Here is a 24,003-nt window from a genome sequence, read left to right on the forward strand (position 1 = left end):
CTAGTCACTGGTGAAAATTTCTTCTTAACATCTACAGCAGGAGGAAATATTCTAGAGGATAGAAAGTGTAAGAATAGGTTTTGCTGCTAAAGGAAGAAGCCATCAACTTGCACATTCAGTGTTGACATAAACTTTTTCAATGTTGAATCTTTAGATATGTTTTTGCTCCTTTTGTGGAGTTTTAATGGCATATATATTTTATATGTAGATAAAATTAATTTTAGAGATACTGTTTTTTCCTGCATACACTGCATTATGAATAATACTACATTTGAGTTCTGGGTATGCATTGTGAACTGCAGTATTACTGTGTTAACAAGTACTGGGTGTGCTCTGGGTGGAGGAAATCAAAATTAAGATCTACACCAAACCCCAGAAGAGTCAATAAAGCAAAGATAGGTTCCTGTGGGATGAATGAAGAAGCTACTGATGAACTTCAGGGTGCTGCAGATCTCACAAACCAGACACGAGACCAGACTGCTCATTGCCTATTGAACAATGGAAAAGAGAAGCAGAAAAGAATCACATGGAAGAAAGAGAGGGAAGAACAGAGCCACTGCTGAATTATTATCCATTTCTGTCCCAAATCGACTAGCCTGACTCCTTTTTTATAAGGAAATACTGAGTGAGATTTACCTGCTTCCATATCCAATGCTTTACACTGAGTTTTCAAATTAATTTAGGGGATCCTGATTTACAGCTACCAATAAATTTTCCTGAAATTTTTATCTTACTTTTGTTTTGTGTAGGAATTGGTAAAATTTCACTATGACAACCTGCATATTGGCCAGCAGAATTTCTGTGTTATGTATTTCAAAATTCTCAAGACTGGGAGGTGAGGGAAATAGGCAAGGGGATTCAGCTGGACTCTTTTAAGGTATTTTAATTCTCTTGTATTCCCTCGTTGCTATAAAAACATAAAGGCTTTTAAAATGCTCAATATGAAATGTTAAATGAAAAATTAAAATGTGTTGGTCCAAAAATTTTAACCCAGATGCTTTCAACATTATCAGAATATTTTATACTGTTTATCCTATTGAATATTTTTGTGAGATCACTGTGATTTTGCAAAGTTTTCCTGTTTAGATGGAACTACACTTTCTGGAGGAAAATGGTTCCAACAAGGTTTCCCAGTCCTCTCTGAGGAAACTGAAAGGTTGTTGCACTGTTACAAGCCATAGAAAATTTATCATGGAAAAGGTAGAAGCAACACAGAAGTCTATTCATAGTTTGACCTCAGCTTTGCTTTCTACATGGCAAGTCTCCATGTGTGTCTTTGCATGAGTCCAAAAAGGGCTGCAGTGGCCGCACTGATGGGCTGCACTGTGGACTGGATGATTTCACAATCCAAACTAAAACAACCCATGCAAAGTCTGTTTACAAGTTTTCTTGCCTTAGTTCAGCTATCCTACCATTAAATTTATACAAAGCTGATCATATAACCAAAGGCCATATCTATGACAGCTGTGGAAAAAGAAAAAAAGAAAAAGAAAAAAAAAAGAGAGAGAGAAAAGAATACAACCAAGTTGTTCCTACAAGCAAAATGCCAATAGGATGTGATTCTTCAAGTAGACTTTATTTTCATGTGAATCATTAAATGTTCCTTCTCCACTTTTGCTATTTGTATACAGTAATAGTGTGTGCAGTAAATTGGATCTACAGTCAGTGAAGTAAACAGCTCGTTTTCAGACACAGAGGTTATTGTTTCTGAACCTAAGATTTCTAGATAAAATATTCATATCAAGATCATACATTTCACTTTTGGATTCTTAACATCTGTGAATAACAATTATTTGACAGGTTTTTTTACCTCCTTTGCATGAAATGTGTTCACAAAATCAAAGTTAATACGTAGCTGAGATGTCAAAAAAAGTTATAATTTCATCTATATTTGTCCATATAGGATAGTATATGTATTATAAATAAAACATGCTTTTGTGGACCTGAACTGAATGTAAACATTAAGTGATCAAATAAAGTCAGACTTAGTCTTTTATTTTCTTATAGTGCAATAATTTAGGATTTCAAATATGTCTCGTAGGAAAAAAAAAAAAAAAAAAAGTTACTCATTTTTCCTTCTGCCCTTCAAGCATATTTGATCAAGTACCATGTGCAGTTAGACAGTGAGTTATTGTAAGTCTGCTATTAATCAGGGCAGTATTTGTGGCTCTTGTTAAAAATAAAAAAGTATATTTTTGTCTGTGTCAGAGATGTTATATAAAGACTATAACTAACAAAGCAGATAAGAAGCATAATATAGATATCTATGTTTTAACATCACTTGTATTGTATTCAATAGTGCCCATGCAATTCAGGAAAATACTGTCTAGTTTTGGGTTTGTTTTGTCCATCTACTAAAAATAAAGTCATTTATTTTATTATCGCTCAGCGTCACCAGAGGTTTTATGTCATGGGTGCAGCCCAGTAGAAATGAGGTGAACTTGGCCGAGAGGAATATGGCCCTGGCCTGGGGGTTCAGTGGGGCTGCAGTTGAGGCTCCCTACAGACCTGCTCCAAAACCTGGTCCTCAAGTCAGAAGCAAAGTTCATATTTCAGTCTTCTCCTCACTATCACAGCCACAAAGAACAGCAGAGACCCCTGAGCCCCCTGAAATACAGAACTGGGGCTGAAGCCCAACAGGACTCCCTCCCACAGATGCACTGGGAGGGATCTTTCTCTTGCAAGTGCTGTACTAGAGTACAGGAGGATTGACAGGATTGGCAGGGCTGACAAGGAGCACAAATGTGCTATGGGAGCAGGGATGCACATGCCTAGAAGCTGCAGGTTTAGTTCCACCTTTCATTGGACTGGAGTAAGGGTTTGACAATTCTTAACACAGAAGAAGAGCCCTTAGAGGGACATAAAGTCATCATGGGCATTGAATGTGTTATGAATGCAATTATGTAGCAATCAAAATTTTAGCTGACTAAAAATGAAAGCTCTGCTTTTATCCTTCTACTAAAATATTGATTTAATGTCCAAAGACACAAATATCTACTGTACACAAAGACACAATAGCTATTGTAATGTTACTATAATGACATGCCAAATATACAGTGTATTTTATCTCCCAGCTGCTTTACAAAAATATGTGGGCAATACCGTCCACCCATGGATGGAAGAAATAAGCAGCACTGGCATACTTTCAAGGGCAGAGGCACCCACTCATGGAGCAAAGCAGAGCCTATGAATTTCAAACAATGTAGCGCAGCTCAGACATTTCTTTGATGCTGTGGGGCTCTGGTCTCCCTTGCAGTTCTGGAGCTGAACTCCCACTGGTACCTTCAAAAAAATAAAGCACATGTTAAGGCAAAAGCCCTGATATCTTGTAACTTACATCTGAGAATGAAAGCAATTCCATAATTCTTTTGGGTCAAAAATACAAGAAAAAAAAAAAAAAAAAAAAAAAAAAAAGAAAAAAAAAAGATGTAGCAATGATTGCTTTGGAAGCATTAATGAACTACCTCGGCACATGACATCGTAGGTAAAATGTCATATGCAGGCCAGCTGTGGCCAGAACCACAGCAAAAATTATTCCATATTTTCCTATCAAATTCACAAAAGGGAGCGGGGGCATAAAAACAAACAGTGGAGAAGTAAATGGATAGAGAAAGAAATTAAGCTCTTTCATATAAGCATTTTTATCAAGGAATATTGAACCATTCGCTTTCCACCACAGCCACACAAGGACTAATGGCAATTGAATATCAAGCAATTATATGAAATGTACCCTCTCTTTAGAGTATATTTAGTTACCAAACAGTTTAATATCCACAAAAGGCACTGAAAAGACCACAAATGCTGAGTAGTTTTCCACTTGAAAAGAGTGAACCTGGGTACATCAAAACACCATTAATTCTTCCTGGCTGGGACAGTACTTCCCACTGGAAAGGCTGGAGGAGAATTACACCAGACTTGGGACAAAGTTATAAGAAGTTTAAAGAAGACATTGTTACAATGTGAAATGATATCCAGAATTGTTGCCAGGCCATTAAGGTTGTCTCCAGACTGCTTTTGTCCCAAGTCAAACATCTCTCTCCCATATAGTCCCCATGCATAACTAAGGGACTAAATTGATCCAAGGGCTTGAAAGAGCCTTTCCCAATAGACTCTTCACAAGCAGTCATCCTTTTGCAAGAGGTTTTTGGCATGGCCTCAGGCCAGATGTGTTCACTGTCCAGGAACATGCCTGAACACCTTCAGTTTTGTGGTGTGGATACAGTCTCACAGAGAAACAGAGCAGTTCTCCTCTCCTGATCTGGGCTTCCTTTGGGGTCAAAGGAGAGAAGCTGACACATAAAACATGACTAATCTCACCAAAATACACACATTGCCATGAGATGGATCACAACCTAGAAATGCCCATACAGATGTCTAAACATTGGTGATGTGGCCCACTCCTTGCTCCTTGAGGAGGAGGTTGAAGCCATGAATATGATCACACCAAACAGATATCTCAGGAATTGGTGTGAGGGAGAGGACTTTGAGATGTTTAGTCTTTAGGAATCACTCCCAGGAAGAGCATAGTTCTCGGGGGAGTTTACACCTGACTGCCTGGAGCACTGACTTTCTGCAACCAAGACTACAAAAATAGATGAAGGAAAACATCTATCTGGGAGGGAAGGGTTTTGTTATGGCTGGGAGAGATTTATGCTGTCTCCACTGTCAGTATTAGAAAATAACAGGTGAAAAACAATGTAAACAACAAGGCTGTGGTCTGGAATAAGGCTATACTAAAGAATGAGATAAAGGACAGCAGGGAAGAACAAAAGAACAAAAGAATGAAAGAACGAATGAAAGAAGGAACTAAAGAACAAACTAAAGAAATTGAATGAACAAACTTCTGTGGATGAGAGAATTGATCAGGTAGGCTATATTGAACTGATTTAGGAAATATCATGAGATCAGAAGGAAGCAATTAAGCTGTTTGTGGAGTAATGCAGGAAACCTGGGTAATGAGGTGAAGAACTAGAACTACTGAAGCAGGATGTGACAACATCAAATACAGAGTAGGGAAAGCACAATAGAATAGTTCTCAAGATGAAAAAGGATTTGTAAAAAGCTTTTTCTGAGGTTATGTAATGAGTTATGTAGGCCTAAAGAATTTATCTTGAATGTGAACAGAAACATTTTTAATATTATTAGTGAAAGAAATACTGCTTCAAACTGTATGATCATGTCAACAGTTGAACTCTGCCAGAGCTAGAGAAAAAAAAAAATAAATAAAAAAAATACTGTTACAATGGCAGGAAATAAAGTACTTTTGGCCCTGGTGGTTATAGAGTTCTTTGTCAAACAATCAATGCACAGATAAGAAGGGGTGCTATTTGAGATTTGAATTAAAGTATACATACAATATTTCAAAAGATCTGGTGACAGAAAAAAGAAAGGAAGGAAGGAAGGAAGGAAGGAAGGAAGGAAGGAAGGAAGGAAGGAAAGACTTGAATGCTGAAAGAAATTATCTTTATATATGAAGAGCAACGAAAGGAGATATTTAAGCTGAAAAAAATATGCATTAATTTTTATACAAATGAATACACAATAGTAAAGAATAAATCTGGAATGGAAATTAGGAACTAATTCCTCACGAAATGATTGAATTTCTGAGATAGTCTTCTAGTTGCAATATTGTATATAAAAAACAGAAGTAGTGCCATTGGTAGCCATCCTTCAGTGTAAAATGTCAGAAGTCAGTCAATTCTTAGCCACTTGTTAGTTCTTCCAGGTATGAGTTTTCTGTGGTTATGACTTGAAGCACTAAAATTCGCTTATTATTTGGAAATGGATGAGGCATATTTTGCCAAAATACCAATAAATTTTACTGCAAGCAAAAGAATTGAATATATCCTGCCAATTTACTAATGGAATGTAATTATTATCTGCACATTAATAACTGAGATTAGAGTGCTGCACTGCACTTTGTATTACTCTATTACTCAGCAGTTCACATCCATCAAAATGTTGGACACAGTTTTCAGGAGGACTTAAAGGGAAAGATGCCCTCAAAAATGATGGGTCACAGAGAGGATGTCATGCAAGGAGTGAGACAGCTCCAGTTATCCAGCTTGTTATGATATCAGCATGATAGGTAAAACACATATTATCTTTGATGATATTTTGACAACAGACATGTCCACTTTATGTTAGTTATGCCAGTAAAAGCTTCAGAGATGTGACAGCAAAATTATTTTAGGTTTGGCAGAAGTATGCCAATGGTGAGAGGAATTAAATGGTGCCTGCTGCAGCCTTTTCTATGTCTCCTTTCTTTGATAATTGCATTGTTCTGGATTATGGTTGCATAACAATTTAGCCTGTCCTTGGCTCCACAGTTGATGCTCTGGGCATGAACTTGCATAATGCCTACATACCTACATGACCTTGAATCAGGTGAGAGAGCTTTTATTTAAAGACAGTTGTGTTATCTCATAGAATAACAAATAACAAACAAATGAACAAAAACCAACAAGTTGTATTGGGTTAAATGGTATGCAATACAGAGCAATTCTACAAGCTATTACTTTATTATTTACTTTAACAAATGTTAACATTTTCTTTTTATTTCTTTTTTTTCCCTCCTATATACTAGCACATTTGAAAGATACCAGAGAGTCTTAATTTGCCTTCTTTCACAATAAGGTTTTCACTCCAGTACTGATCAACCACTACTGTTTTCATCCCATGAAGTGCAAGCCTACTTGCTCAGTATGTGAGATGAATACAAGTATAAGCAATGAAAAAGATTTCTAGACTGCACAGTTTGCATTCTTACACACAAAGCTAATGTGACAGAAATATGACAGATAAATAAACTGATTACCAGCAGTAATATAATTGGCCGGTGCTGGTATACCAGAGAGCTATGTAAAATTTAGTATTCTGTATGACTGTAAAAAAATGTTACAGCAAATAAAGAAACTAATAAGTTCCTCTGCTTCATTCTTGTATCCTGTCTGTGAGGAAACCAATATTTGAAGAGATTATGTCCTTTTATATCTGTTATGCAGGATATTGGTTAATGTATACTTAATTGTACTTTCAAAACAAAATAGTAACTGCAGATCATTGATAAACTTCAGTAACTAGATGCAAGACACAACCTCAACAGGACAAATGCCATTTCATAAGTTTTAAGATAGGTTATTATAATGAATTATTCAATATGTATCATAGAATCATTAAGGTCGGAAAAGACCTCCAAGATCATCTGGTCCAACTATCCCCCTATCCCACCAATATCATCCACTAAACCATGTCCCTAAGCACAATGTATAAAGCTACACAGAACTAGAAGTTTCTGGCTTATTACTCCATGATAAAAAGAATATATATATACATATGAATGAATCCTAGTTCTAATTATTTTACTCCAAACTTTGCCAAGATAATTGCCAATAAAAATGTAAATGTCTGGAAAGTCATCTCATGGTGCCTCCAGATTGTAGGCACAAGATCAGGAATTCTTCCTAGCATCACACTTGAAACATGCTGTCCAGCAGGATCAGCTGCATATGTGGAGGCAGAATCTGTAGAAACACTTACTATGGGAGAAAATGAAAGTAAGATTCAGACCCAAAATTTAAAACTCTAGTCATCCAGTGATCCAGTCATCCAGTCATGATTACTGCCAAGGGCTGATTGGTATTCCTCTACTGCATAAATTAGTATGATATTTACATACTGCCTGACATTTGTTCATACACTCACTATAGCAGCTATCCATGTAATGACTCCATGTTGAAGGGAAAACACAGTCATCCAATTTTAGATTTGAAAAACAACTTTATATTTTCCATCAGTCTAATTTCTGTTTTTCTACTTCTAGTGAAGTATCCTCAAGGATATCACTTATCAAAATTGCTTATAACATCATGGAAATGTCTTTTTAGCAGAACAACATAACATTTGAATAAGAAAATAAATAAAATATATTTTCATAAGAAGTTTATTTTGATGCTAAAAGGGAAAGATGGAACCTTCATTCCTGAGCAGGACCTCTGACAGGATTTCAGTGCTGATATTTTAAGGGGAGTTCATCTTCAGAAAGCTCATTTTACAGAAAGTGTTGAATGTTAGCTCCTGGAATATTAAATCTGTTTAAGCTACTTCAAAGTAGATATACAAACTTAAAATCTGGAGCTTTTCAAACAGTTCAGTCTTATGCCCAGTGAACTGAGTACAATGTATGCTTAACTCAGTTTGCATGAATGCTAGCATTAAAACTTGGGATGCTTGGCAATGCTTTTTTAAAACTAATTTTCATTCATAAGAAGTTTCTATTCAGATACACTTTGAGAAAAGTATTTGCACCATTGGCAAGTCACGAACAAAAATGAGATAAATCTTGCAGCCTATATGTTCAAAAAGAAAGGTTTTGTTTGAGGGATTTCTCATGTCATTCACTTTCACCTAATGTAGTAAAGCATTTCAGGTTGCACCCCTCACCCATTTTCCTCTCAACATTAATTTCTGTAGATATATGTTGCACTACAACAACCTAAGGAATACTGAAAAGGTTTTCAATGGGACTAGAGAAACTATCAGTAGACAGATGTATTTCACAATATTGTCATTTAAAAATGAACACACCAAAAAAGGCGGAAGTCTCATAGCAATTACAGTATCTGCAGTTGTGAGCAGAAATGTCAAGGAAAATAGGCATTTGGCAGTATGACACTGAATGGCATTATCAGGATAATTATGAGTGTTTCCATTATTCAGTTTCGTAATGAAGGCTAATGGCCTCTGCTGTCAGTGTATGCCGGAGTAGTCTTAAAAACAAATAGTGGGTATGCAATTAAAGGGGTACAAACTGCAATTGAATATTCAAAAATAAAAGTCACATTAGTGAGATTCTTCTTAATCACACAATGAGCCATTGTGAGAAATGTTACCAGCGTAGAGCATCTGATTTTCCACCCCATTTGAAATGCATAGGCTGGAATAGTTCTTAATCATGCAGAACACTGAGGGTAATAATTTCCTGTACCAAGACCACTATTAAAATAAAATAAAAAAAAAAAAAAAAAAAAAAACACAAAAAATGTTGTGCCTTACTTTTACTTGCAGTATATGTCTGTAGACCTTAAGCGAGGCCTTAAGCGAAGTGGGAATAATGATAGGCACTAACAGCGAATAACCTTGATTCCTAAATCAAGGCATTTCCAAAAACAGAAGATTGACTGGATACATTAGATGTGTTTATCTTGCACCCCTCTATGGTGTGGCTATGTCATAGCCAGTAGTTACCTGTATATAAATATTTTGTATGAATAGACTCCACTTCTGGATAGGTAATGGAGTCTTGCAACAGTCATTAAGACATCAAGAAATTACTTTTCTAAATACAGATCTACCAAGATTCATTGAAACTGAGGGTCTTAAAAAAGAAAAATAAATAAATAAAAAATAAATAAAAATAAAAATAATTAATGTGGATGGTATCCTTTTCATTGCACTAGAAGAAGCATTAGAGAGGGGCTGGAGCAGGCCTTGGAAGCAAGTTGCTTCTTTCAAGACTACACACCGTCCTAGATTTTTTTTTCTAAGCTGCACTAAGGACAGAAGATAAGGGAAAGGTCGGATCACATATTTATTTGTTCTAACAAATAGTTTTCACCCTAACGAATATTTGCACCAGACTATTGTACTAGTGTCTTTGTCTAATTTCTATAGCTTATACAATTATTACAAAGGTCAAGTATTTGCTGCTTCACTGTGCTAAAGAACATGAAAATGTAGGGAAAATTACTCACATACACCTAGGGAAGAGAATATATGTAAAACTATGAGGGATAACATGGCAGGACAACGACAAGCTAGCTAAGCACACAACTTCTGAGCTTTGGCTTATATTTTTGCTTATAAAAATAAAATAATAAATTCCAGCTTAGGCTAAGTGCTTCTCAAGCATCCTGTCTTATATACTTAACAGAATCCATAGAACCAGGAAGAGAATAGCACTTTCTGCAGTACAAGGGACTGGATAGATGGCGGATCCACCCAAAATTGTCTTCCCAGGTATCTTGGTCATGGTCATCTTTGCAAAGCAGGTGTTTGATACCACTGTTCTAGTTCAGGCCAGCTGGGCAGCTAAAATGCCTGGCCTGAACTGTTCTTGGGGAACGGCAAGAACAGTTTTGCTTTAAGCTCTCAAAGGCAACATCCTTTTCTATCTGTCTGCAGTGTGCCTAAGGAGGCCTAAATTTGTGTGGAATACCTGCATAGTCTTGTAATATAAATAGTAATGGAAACAATACATACATCCCTAGACCTCTGCTTTGACAGACATTTCCCCTGTACAACATTATTAGCAATACCAACTCAAAAGCTGGGAGTTCTTTGGCTCTCATTTGTTCTGAGTAATGTCTGGCAGCTTTTATATAATCTTGTGAATGCTGCGTGATGTTAACAATTAGACATGCAGAAGAATTTCCTGTAGTAGAGTATTTATAAAGCTGTCATATTGCCATGCAAAGATACCCCCTTCGAGTCAAATACTGTACCTCACACTCAGTTAGCAATTGCTAATTTGGTATGATAATGTTTTTGTTCAAAGAAGCATTTCATTTCACATAAACAGCCTACCCTTTTCCAAAATTCATGTATTTGATAGGGAAATTAGAAACATCTTAGAGGCTTATAAACTCAGTGTTCTGTATCTATGCCTGAAATGATCCTCCCTCAAAAGAAATGTGAATCCTGTAGGATTACAGGTAATGAACTTTGTAGTTGTTCATTTCTCCAACCTGTTTTTAAGGTCAGGGTTATTGCTTTTATAATTTATTTGTGCTTTCATTATCTACAACTCAAGGTTTTACCACAAACATCTCATCTCATAGATATTTGAGTTGCATTGCTGGCTCTTTCAGAACAGTTCTTTTTTTTTTTTTTTCAAATAATAAAATGTATTTTGAAGCCAATTACTAAAGAAACCCTGAAGTAACAGCATGTCTTTGACAGACCGTCAAATATATGCTGCCAATATCATACATTAATACTAATCCTGTGTTAGAAAACAACCATTCCCTGTATTTGACAGTGCATAACTTTAATGTTAATTGGATTTTTCATATGCATGTAAGTAATTTTCTGAAGGGCTTTAAACTGCAATCTCTTTAAGCCAGGATTTATGTTTATACTTGTCTCCTGTTCTGGGCCATGTATTATTACAAAAAAATAATTGAACTCAATAGCATTTTTCACATGGTTCCCAAATTAGGTACCCAATTGGTTAAAATTTAATGTTCTTCTTGTAAACCTTAAGTTTTGTGCATAACTGACAATGTAATCTAAAGAACACTGAAGCAATTCTAATAATATTGCAAATAGAGCAGTAAATTAATTGTATGCATACATATAACCTTGTAAGTACATAAGCTGAGAGAACTTTATTAGAACTCATACATTTTAATTCGTTATACGATGAGTTGAAATGTATAATCTTTGAAATATGTTGACTTATAATAAGAGAACAACAATGTTTCATTCATAGCCTTAATCTACAGTTCAGTGTCTTTTGCTAGTAGATTTTTTCCATTATCTAAAGAGCAATATGTGTAAGTGAAAATTCAAAGGCATCTTCAAAATAACTGTCAGGAATTCCACAGTAAAGATACTGTGAGTAAAAATATACGTAATTAAAACATATTATTTTATAGTTGCAGTATCCTCTTCTTCCAAAATGATATGGATGATACACAGATATTCTTCTTGGAACAAAATCTCCATGATTATTCATCTTTACTCTTCTAGACCTAACTGAAGAACAACTACTTTGCAAGTCAATCATTTTGAATGGACATCAAAGTGAAATCAAGAGCGAGAGTGAAATATAAATCACCACCATCAATTCTGATCCTGTTGCAGTTAAAATCTCAAATGCAAGGTCAATGCAGGTGGAAATGAGAAGCTTCAGATGCTGAAGGTCTTGCTTTCAATAAATAAAATTCTTGGATGCATATTGCTATGCTACTGCTCTGTAGCTGACCTGCAGTGAACAGGCAAAGAGGCTTGAAAGATTTTAGCAGCACTAAGATTTGGTTTGACACCAGTATAATATCAACATATTCCCTTACAGGTCTATTCTAAAAGAGTACTTTACTGTCAGTGTTTATATAGGACAGCAACACATATAAGTGCATATCACATTCAAATAACAAAGTAGAGAAAAGTCATGAGGGAAAAAAACATAGCTGCCATAGCCACTTGAGCTCTTCCCAGCCTAAATCTTCAAATTCTTTGCATTTTATCCTGAGAAAAATCATTCAATAGTGTTGTTGGATTGTTTGTTTGTCTTGTTTTTTTTGTTTGTTTGTTTGTTTGTTTTTGTCCGATTTCCAGGCTGATTAATCCAAGATACTCTAAGCTGTGACAACTTCTGGGCAGACACCAGAAATTGACTGTTAGCTGAAATTGGGATGATATTTAACATCTGATTTCTTTAAGGAACCAAAAGACCCTGAGAGTTGCTTAGACAATGCCCATATACCAGTATAAGTATATGCCACTTAGCTCACACTGAGATACATCACAGATCAAAAAAAAAAAAATTTCTGAAAGAGTCACTAAAATTAGAGAGCAATATGAGAGGCCTGTTTCAAAAGACTTGCTAGTTAAGCAAAATAAGAAGGAATGAATCCATCAGCTCACCATAGACAGAGAGGCAAAAGCAAGTTGTTACAAAGCATGATGAAAGAGATGTTTGGATGCACATCTGAAGAACTACAAAACATGGTATTCAGAATGCATGGTGTTGGACACTCATTTCTAAGATGTGTGTTACTGCTGTCTTAAAGGACACTTACTAGAGTCCAGTGTTTGCCTGTTTCATAGAGCCCTTAGACACAGAGCTTACCAGGAAGGCATCCTTGTCTTGGTGGAGGAGAAGCGAACACAGCCTCTCCTCAGTTCCAATTTCTTCTTTCCCCACCAAGCTCTTCTTTTTCTCTCCCTCTAACTTCATCTCCTCTTTTTTTTCTCTTTCTTCTTCTCTTATCTATTTACACCAATTCCTAGCACTCTTTTATATCCTAGCCTTATTTATTCCATTGTGCACTAGTTTAAACTAATTGCAGAATTATGTCCAGAATTCCTCTTGTAGCCAAAAGCAATTTGGTTTTCTCCCAGAAATAGATTCTTGCTGAAGATTTGTGTTGCAGACATTTTCCAACATGGTTTCTGCTTCCGGCTATTTTATTCTTGGGGTTGGAACTAGATGATCTTCAAGGTCTCTTCCAACACAAGCCATTCTATGATTCTCATGGGCTCATTTTTCTAAGCCTCTCCCCACCACTCCTTACACCTGCTATTCGTGGGTCCACTATTTCAAACAGTGGACTCAGTACACCCTTGGTTTGCAAGAAAACTTCACAAACACGCAATTAAAAGAGTAATCTTGTTAAAGCAGAAAGTGTTTATGTGTCATGAGGAAAAGATTCCTCATTATTATTTCTGATTGATTTCCAAAGCTGTTTCATTAACCATCCACAGGAAGATGTGTGTGTTTCGAATCTAAGCTACTGATTCTACACTGATAGCTGAAGGGAGACATTGCAACAATTTCAGCAGTTGGAGACTTTAAATACAGAATGGCAAACAGACAAATATCTCCCTGAGGTGGTTTTAGGAAGCAGAAATCTCAATGAGCTCATCACTTATAAAACCTGAATACCTGCCTGGGGACAAACAACATGAATGGTAGAGGAATCACATGGTTATGTCTCTCTTCAGGCTTAACATCCAGCAAAACTTATCTGGTGATTGCTGCTACACAGTGCATCACACACCAAAGCAACACTAGGCAAGACAGAGGTTACATTAACTCAGAGTGACATTTTCTTTTAGTCATTCCTGTAAAGGACGAGAATGCAAACTCTTCAAACAAGGTAGGTTTTACAGATTATTATTCCATTCAGTCTTTAAACACAAACATGGCTTTCAGAAATCTTCAAAGCTTCTGCAGGACCTAAGCAAGTGCATATCGTTTTATCTATAAAATGTAATCATTCCTGAACAGAAATACAACCACTAAACCACTGGCTTCAATCAGCTCTCAAACCTTATAAATGCATTATGTTACCATTCTGGAGTTTGTGTCTGATATGCCCTCTCCTGTGGGAAGAATCAGAGTTTTTTCTCTTATTGTTTTCTAGCAAGTATTTATAAACCTTTAAACAAATAAAGCTAAAAATATGCACGTGAGTCTCACTTTTAAACAACTCACCAACAAGCTGTGACAACCTCTGTTTTAGGAGTTGGACTCGATAGAAGTTGGACTCAATGATCTTTGTAGGTCCCTTCTGACTCAGGATAGTCTATCATTCTGTGATTCTTTGCTTTAATCTGGAACATTCCAAGTGTCTTCAAGTTTTCCTTGCAAATTGGGTTATCTTCACAAATGGGTTGTATTTTAAAGGCTTGTTTTGTAAGCTTCCTTCTGAACATCTTTCAAAGACCTGGAGAGAGCTTCCTCCAAGGGCCAGTTTAGCCTCAATGACGTAAATTTGTTTTGTTTTCTTTTCTTTTTAATTTCCGCTCATCAGCACAGGGATTCTATGAGTCACTTACTCCATGAGATGTGCAGGATAGTGCAGGAAGCCTCAGTAATTTTTAAATTGAGATGTGGAGGAAGGAATCTTTTTTCTTAATAACTGGACTTCAGAAAGGGAAGACTGTTTTTTACAGAAAACAGGTGATGGTCTTGGGCTTTCAACACATAGCCCCAGTTGCTAAACTGGTAAAATTACAGCCTAACTGTACAACTGGTTATTTGCCCTCTGCAACATCACTTATCTGTGGATAACATAGCAAAGCTCATGCTTCAGAGATCAGAAACCTTTCTCCCTCCTTTTTGTGTATATAAGTGTGCTATACATTCTACAGACACCTACTGGCCTCCTATGACAGTAAAGGTCCAGTTAGTCATCTTTCCACTGCTCAGACTCACTGTGTGATACCTACCTTCCTTGGAGCTGACATCAGTCAATAAAGGAGGTGTCTTATTACCCTGTTAGATCACCATACAGGCAGCATCCCTTAACCACTTCAGGTTCCTAGGAGCAAGCAGCCAGTCTTTAGCTCCCCAGTGATCAGATCAGCCTGCATTCGTGCTAGGTGATGCAGGAGCTCTGTATAGGTACATACATGGATAGGCTATAGTCTGTAGTTATGATTAAGAGCTAAAACATACTGTGCTTTTCACAGTATTGCTGTATCTTGCATGATATTATTTCAAACTAGGCTCTGTCTACAAAGAGAATCAAGTCAGATTATTAATAAAAAGAAAAAAAAAAAAACAATGCAGGAAAGGTAACAATCTACATCAAGTTGGCACATTAATATCATTGTATACACATGCATTTAAGGAGGAAAAAAAAAAAAAAAAGAGAGAACATTTTTACATTTTTTATCATAGTGTTTTGTCTCTGTTCCACGAGCTGATTTCTTTGTGACTGCTTGGATTTCCAGCAAGGTCACATGTAGATGCGTATATATTTTTAAAACCCATCTTTACTACTCTCTTACTTTCCCAACATTTCAACTATACACTCCAGCTGAAGGCCTGAGCTATCAATGACTAAAAACTGCAGGAGCTGATTTTACATAAACTAGGCAAAAGTCCAGCAAGCAACTCAGAAACAGTTTTTGGGCCAGATTTCATGATCTGGAGGAGCTCGCTGTGGCACTACTGCTTATATCGCTAGCTCTTACAGGTCTGAAGGCTGGACTGTAGTACAGGACAGATCAGCTGCGGCTTGTCTCCCTTCATCCTACTTAGAGCTAAATGGAATAAACCAGCACAGCAGGAGTAAATGAGCCATAGCAAAATTGATCTTAACCTCCACCCCCTTAATCTGGCAGCCAGGCACTAGGGCAGGAGACAAGATAATTCCCATCAGCTTCAGTGGGTTTTGTAATGCAATTTGACAAATCAAATAGATAGCTCTTATTAACATAACTAAATGAATTATTGCAAATGGGAGAGGTGGACATCGATCTGTCTTCATGTATGCATTCTTTGGAGGAGGGGAGACTGGCTTTAAATTCAAGCTACTGCTGCCTGAGGTAGGAAATCACTGTAATGAATCAGTTCCACAGTTCTGATACCCCCAAACCACCCATTTAACGTCAATATCAATAAAGATAAAAGAGAAATACGGAAGAGCACTATGGATACAGAGCTACCAATATTCATACCTGACCATTCAAGCAACTGTTCAGGGCCAGATTTTCATAAATATAAATGCCTGCTTTGTTTTTTGCTGGTGATAGAATGGGACTTACAAAAACATGTACATGTGATTTATTTTGCTGAACACCAATAAAAAACAAGAATATTCTGACAACATTCCTTAGGAATAACACTTCCTATGTAAACTGCTTAAATAATTCTTCACAGTACATATGGTGCAAACACACAGCTTCAACAATGGAAGCCTGCAAGTCCAGCTATCTAAAAGCAGGTATATAAATTCAGAGCCTAAAGAAATATGAGTATTTCTACCATGCTATCAGGGTTGTGACACTAGAACATTCAAGTGTCAAACCTGGATATGTCCTTTGAAAATGTATTTTCTTATATCTTCATATTCTCACTAATTAGGTCTGAGAAAGCCAGTGGGTAGCTCTTGTTCTCCATCTCATTCTCTGCCTGTATTCAAAGACAAAATTCTCACTGTGCAGATGCCAAGCATACCTATGCTGGCTGAAACATAACGCAGAAGACACTCCAGTAATGGAAACATTAAAAAAAATAGTATAAGCAGAATAAAGACTGATTTAACATGCTGTAAAGAAAGCCTTCTTGGAACCTTGTAAAGTGGGGGCCTTCTGGGAAAAGAGATTTAACAACTCTTGGATTCATATACCTATCACTTTCAAGATAAGACTAGCAACATATCTTGGCAAGTCATTATGCTGAATACCTGAGATTTTCTCAAGTGGTTCAGCTAGAATGGCTCAGCTTTCTTCATACTGCAAATTGATTATGTATTTCCTTTTGTCTCCATCCAATAAAACTTTTTCCTTGTTCAACTGTGCACAAATGTTTGGATTTTTTATTGTTATACTTGCCAGAACAGAGAGATTTAGTTTTGCATTTGTGTTTCTTTTGATTTGATTAATTTGGTACCTGGGTACTTCTGGCAATTTTTATAGTATTTATTCAGGATTTTTAAATTATAGTTCTAACATCACAGTGGAATAGTGTTGGTACAGACTTAAAGTATGCAGTGTACAAATGAAATATTAACCTCATAACTATTAGGGAAAAAGTATTTCTGGGAATGTAGCATTAGCTTAGATTTCTTTTACTAAAAGTGTTTGACTTGTACATCTCATGCATCAGCTCACCATTGTAAGGAAGGCTGTCTCTCCAACAGAAGAGAAACCCAATCTCTGACCAATTTTGATACTCCTGAACAATTAGAGTGCAACTGAAGATATTCCCCAGCTTTTTACCAAAGTGCCCCTTTAAATGCAGAAGTACCAGCTGCAGGGACAGAGGGCATTACAGCCGTTGTGAAAGCATGGCCTCTCTGTGCAAAGAGCCCTCCATTGCTCTTGGCAGACTCCATCAGTTGCAGTTTCAGGCAATTTCAGTAGGAAGTTGTGTGAAAAGCATAAGCATCAGATAACTCTGAGAATAAAACATTTCCCTCTCTCTTCTTGTACCTTACTGTATAAGGATATTACAGTGACTATTGAATAAAAAACATTGCAGCACAATAGTGGGAGAGAAATCCCAGCTTCCCAAAGTGGGTCCATGAAATGAACCTTAGGTCTGTTCTAATTCCTTCCTATCTTGCATTTCTGTTACATTTTCTGTTTCTGTTTTGTTAACTAGAGCAAGGTACACAACCTTCTCCTTTTTTCTTTTTTAACAGAAATATGTGACCATTACTTTTGCAATCCCAGCTATAATTTCAAGAATGAGTTATTGATATCTGTTCGTTGATCCAATATAACATGTTATAATGCACCAGGGACTTCAGATTATTTCTGATTTCATCCCTGCTTTATGTTCTATAAAAATGCCCATTCCCTCAACAACTAGTATTAACAGACCTTCCTAAAATATTGCTGGACAAATTACATGCCCTCCTGAATTTAATTAACTGTTCAAGTCAACATATCCCAAATTAGTTTCTAAAATGGACCTGGGACAAACACTGAAGCAGATGAATGACAGTGGTTTTTACTGCTCTAAGTCATTGGTGTGCATAGCTCAAATAATCCTTGCTCAGGTTGATGGTAAGGTAGAAATTCACTAATCCCAGAAGACCATGAAGGGAAAATAAGGAAAAAAATAAATCTGAATGTAGCCTCTGTTTCAGAAAGTGTAGATAGGCTACATCAGGAGAAGGTTCAATATGCAACACCCCTTCTGTCTCAGTATGGATCATAGTCTGCTGCTCGACACTGTCAGAAAAAGATCTGCCTTTTAAGTATTCTGCATGTGTCTGCATGTGTATGCATGTACATATAGGTATCAGTATGTATTTTAGTCTGGAAGAAAAGAACTTAGTGGGTCACATTCAGGTGAAGAAATACTGTTGATAAAACAAATCTATAATGCAAGGAGCCCTGGAGAGCTTTGAATGGCACCTGAAGATGAAATTCTCCTTCCTCTTAGGGAGAACAAATAAATTGATAGAGCAGTCCTCACACTGGCACTGGAGGAGGTTAAAATGTCAATGATCCTCTCTCCTCATAAAGTAAATCCCAAAACCCAGAGAGGCTCCAGTCTCTTGCTCCACATATTTTCCTGGTGTGTTCTTCTTTTCCTTGGGCTATAGGTTAAGTTAGTTTTTACAAGTATTCCATCTTTCAGATTTAATTAAATATAAATATATATTTTCTACATTTTTATCAACTTCTTGTAATCCCACAATTTCGGATCACCTGGGAGACTGAGATCCTGTCATGATAGCTGTAAAACAGTAAGAAGACAGACACATACAAGCCCTTCTCTTTCTGCCCATTGGTTTCTACTTGTTCCCTGAGCAATATGTTACGGTGTAGAAGTCACACACAGAAGACTTTCACTTCAGGCAAGATTAGACAACAAAGCCTAGTGCCCCTGCCTTCTTGATGGCACCATCTCAGGGTGACATGGTAAGCTAACTCCTAGGACTGGTGCATTGGAATGGAGGGATACAGGTTCCTTAGGAAGGACAGTCAGGGGTGATGAGGATAGACCATCACCCTCTATGTCAATGAATAGCTGGAGTGCATGGATCTCCACCTGGGAATAGATGAGAATCCAACCAAGAGCTAATAGATCACCATTAAAGGGGGGGCAGGGACAGGAGACTTTATGAGGGTCTGCTGAAGACTACCTGATCAGGAAGACCAAGAGGATGAGGCCCCCTAGACAGATAGGAGCAGCCTCATGTTGACAAACCTTGGTCCTTATGGGGGCCTCAGCCACCCCTATATCTGTTGGAAGGAGAGCACAGCAGGGCATAAGCAATCCAGGAGGTTCCTGGAATGCAGTGATGATAACTTCCTCCTCCAAGTGATAAAGGATCCATCATGGAGAGGTTCTATGCTGGACCACATTCTCACCAAAAATTAGAGACTGGTGAGGAATGTGAAGCTCAAGGGCAGCCCTGGCTGCAATGACCATGAAATGGTGTAGTTTAGGATTCTGAGGACAGCAAAGAGGAAGAAGCAAGCTCCCTACCCTAGACCTCAGGAGAGCAGATTTTGACCTCTTCAGGGATCTGCTTGGTAAAGTACCATGGAACAAAGCCCTGGAGGGAAGAGGTGCCCAAGAAAGCTCGTTAATATTCAAGGATCATCTCCTCCAAGCTCAGGAGCAATGCATCCCAACAAAGAAGAAGTCAGGCAAAAACATCAGGAGGTATGCATGAATGAAAAAACAGCTTCTGGCCAAACTCAGGCAGAAAAAGGAGGCCTACAGAGGGTGGAAGCAAGGACAGATAGCCTGGGAGGAAAATAGAGAAATTGTCCAAGCAGCCAGGGACGAGGTTAGGAAAGCTAAAGCCCTGATAGAATGAAATCTGGATGGGGATATCAATGGCAAAAAGAAACACTTTTATAGGTATGTCAGTAGTAATAGGAAGACTAGGGGAATTGTGGGCCCTCTCCAGAAGGAAGCAGAAAACCTGATTACCCAAGATATAGAGAAGGCTGAGGTACTCAGAGAGACTTTTTGTGCCTTGGTCTTCACTGCAAGTACTCTGGCCACTCCACCCAAGTTACAGAAGGCAAAGGCAGAGATTGGAAGAATGAATAACCATCTCTGTAGGAGAAGATCAGATTCAAGATCATCTAAGAAACCTGAAATTTCACATGTCCATGGGACCTGACGAGATGCATCCACAGGTCTTCAGATCTTCATCTGAAGAAACTGGCAGATGAAGTTGCTAAGCCAGTGCCCATCATATACGAGAAGTCATGGCAGTCTGGTGAAGTTCCCGCTGACTGGAAGAGGGGAAACATAACCCCCACTTTTAAAAAGGGAAAAAAGGAAGACCTAAGGAACTACTATAGTCTCACCTCTGTGCCTGTCAAGATCATGGAGCAGATCCTCCTGGAAACTGTACTAAGGCACATGGAAAATAAAGAGGTGATTGATGACAGCCAACATGGCTTCAATAAGTTCAGATTGTACCTGACAAATCTGGTGGCCTTCTACAATGGGGTTACAGCATTGATGGATATGGGGAAGAGCAACTGACATCATCTACCTGGACTTGTGCAAAGCATTTGACACTGTCCTACATTAAATACTTATCTCTAAATTGGAGAGACATGGATTTGATTGATGAACCACTCTTCATCTCTTTTCTGAATTTGTAAACCAAGACAATTAAGGTAGGGTATGGGTAGTTTTCAATGACTGGTTAGTCCTAAATACCTTGGTCTCCTATTCATTCTATTATATTCTTCAGCTGGAATCCACTCTCACTTTGACTATCCATTCCTCCCTTTTGCTACATGGGATCACATGTGATAGAGTTGGGCAGAGCTGGCTTTGAGTGAGGACATGAATAGTATAGAAATGATTCACTTTCTTAAGTGCTGGAATATCAAGCAAAAAGTCTTTTTCTGAAGCAATGATCATGTCCAGCTACGAAGAATTAGATGCCTTCAACCTTTGGCTAATACCAGAGTATGAAAGAGGGAAAGCAGAGATAAACTGAGTCTGGAAGACTGCAGATACCTCTCTGACACCAGAAAAAGAATGTACCATTCCATCTGTGGACACAGGAGATCACTTCTTGACACAGTCGCAGTGTTTTCTTGCAATGAATCTTTTGAGTTCTACCCCATGTTACTGAACTAAATAATGGAGTTCTGATATTAATGCTGCATGGTCTGATTTTGTTTTTTCCCCTGACAGCAAAAATATTATTTCAGCAGTAAATTGTATGGGGAGACAGTAGTTTTGATGACTTGTTTACTGGGAATAAAAATGAAAAACCATCACCTAAAATTTTACTGCCTTTCAATGCCAAGATCAGACTGAAAGAGACAAAGGAACAATACTGGCTTTATTAGCAATCCTTATTGCTCTAAACACTGAAAATTAGGAAAGAAGTAATAATCTGTATTTCCATGGGTTTGGAGGATCCTGTGGGATCTAAATGTGCATGTGTATTTTGAATAAAAATCCAGCAATGAGCTCACTGCTGTGCTGAGGGAGATAGCATCTGGATAGTGTTATTGCACTGTGTTCATACTTCTTACTTTTTTTTTCTGTAAATAGTATTCATCATAAAAAGTTGTATCTTTCATTTGTCCATTCATTTTGTTTTGCTATGTATAACTAATAGTTTAATAAGCCATTTAATCATATTATTGTTATTATCTAAGCTTCTGGTTCCATTGGCTCTTTCTCAGCCGGTGTGCTTGGGAATGCTTCCAAGCATCTGTGCTCTGCTATCTATAGCCTTACTGAGTACTGCCTAACTATAAGAGCAAGATTCAGGCACTCAGCCTTCTTCCCCTCCACCTTGCATAGCTTTCCGCAGACAGAAAAGCAGATTGCTTGGGGTAGGGAGGGAGGAACCATGGTGTGCTCTTTTCAGAGTCCCATTCCAGACAGCTGACCCTATGCCCTGGGATGTATTTCAATGTATAGCCATCACCTAGCCACATGAGAAAAGGGATGTACTAGTTGATTTTGGTCCAAATAATACATCCTCAAACACTGTGTCCTTTAAAGGCTGGAGGAATTGGTTTTACAGTCACACTTTTTTTTATTTTTATTTTTATTTTTTTTTGGAGAGCCAGCTTGTGATCTGCCAGTCCTTCCACCTTCTTTAAATCATTTTATCTTACTGAAGCTGAGAAAGCCAAGTATCTCCAGTAACACTTAGTCTTTTAGGTTTTAGCAAAACCTCTCTCAGCAAACTAGAGGATAAATGAATGTTACATATGTTTATCTTGTTCTTCTGCCAGGCATGGTTCTTTAACTATCTTAGCCATGAGCTTTGCTGCATACCAGAACTATCCCTTAGCTTTCCAACTCTCCAGGCAGTGTTGTGAGCAGCCAAGCATGGCACATTGCTGTACAAACTATTCAGGGGGATACAGCTGCCCAGCAGCTGGTATCCAAAGTTAAACTTACAAACTCTTATTTCTATACACACACACTCACAAGTCTAATACAGTCCATTGCATGTTCACTAATTGGTTACAGAGTTTATCTGTTTATTTCACATGGAAGTGTATGAAAGCTCATGGCATACACAAATGCTTTTCCTGATATATGGAACTGTGCCCACTTGCAAGCATTTTCCTGGAAATTGTCAGATGTGGTTTGGACCTGGTTATGCTGTGGGGTTTCTGTTAGGCATGTTAAGCCCGACAAGGCCAGTGTTTTACCACACTACAGGACCTGTCAGCGGAAGCTAACAATTCCTCTGCCAGTTGCCATGTACAATTTTTGTGATTAAATAAGCACAAGGTTCTTTTAGAAGTATAGAGAGCTCTTCAAAGGACATGGGTCTGTTGTCCACATTGCCTATCCCACTGAAGAGAGAAGATACCTAAGGAGAAACAAGTGGTTGGTGATTTGGGTGTCTGTGGTACCAAGCCCCAGATATGTTCTGTATGCATGAAAAGCACAGCTTAGCAAAAGTTGTTTTTTTCCATTGTGAAGGGGAAACTTAAAAAAGCAAGCCAGAGGCTTTTTCAGTGTGAGAGAAGCCAGCACAGCTTCTGTATCACTATGATCTAAATGCTGCCCTAGGAGTGTAAGGGTGAGCATGAGATCATGTAGAAGCAGAAGTAGAGCCAGCAGACAGGAGCATCCCAATAATTCATCCAAGACAAGCAGAAAAGGTGATAGATGCCACCCTGACCACAAAAAGTTCCTGAAGAACAGTAGTATTTTTATGGCAGGTATATGTTTTGCCTCAGCTCCCAAGGAATAACACAATCAGTTCTGAGGAAAGCAGGAACCCCTCGGTGCAAATCCATTAGTTGAGACATCTGAGAATAATGAGGCACAGAAGTGTTGCTCTCTTTTACTTGCATTTCTATGGCTGGATTTATGCCTGTCAGGTATTTACAAGCTAAGAAAACCCTAAAACTTTTTTATGTCTGTCTCAAATAAGCAAACAGAATTATGTTGTCAGGCAAAATTTTTCCATTCTTCTACCTTCCAAACTGCTGACATCACTCCCAAGGGGAAGTCAAAGCAATAGCTCATTGTTCATATGGTATTGTTGGGAACATGAGATCATCTTCATACATTCAGAGCTCTAAGACAGCTTCACCAACACCTATTGCTTTGAATAAGCTTATTTTGGACAATACAATGTTATGTAGAGATACTTCAGATAGCCTAAACAAATGGGTGTGTTAACAACAGCAACCTATATATACCTGAAGAGCACACTGCCAAAATAATGTACCCTGTTGCTGGCATAAGGTTGCTTTCAGCAGCCATGCTACCTTTTAAATTAATTCTCCCTCTGTTAAACCCATAGCTAAAGCAAGGTCTGATACCGAAGGAGCAAATCTGTG

The sequence above is a fragment of the Oxyura jamaicensis genome, chromosome 1 (genome assembly GCF_011077185.1).
Source record: "Oxyura jamaicensis isolate SHBP4307 breed ruddy duck chromosome 1, BPBGC_Ojam_1.0, whole genome shotgun sequence".
NCBI lineage: Eukaryota > Metazoa > Chordata > Aves > Anseriformes > Anatidae > Oxyura > Oxyura jamaicensis.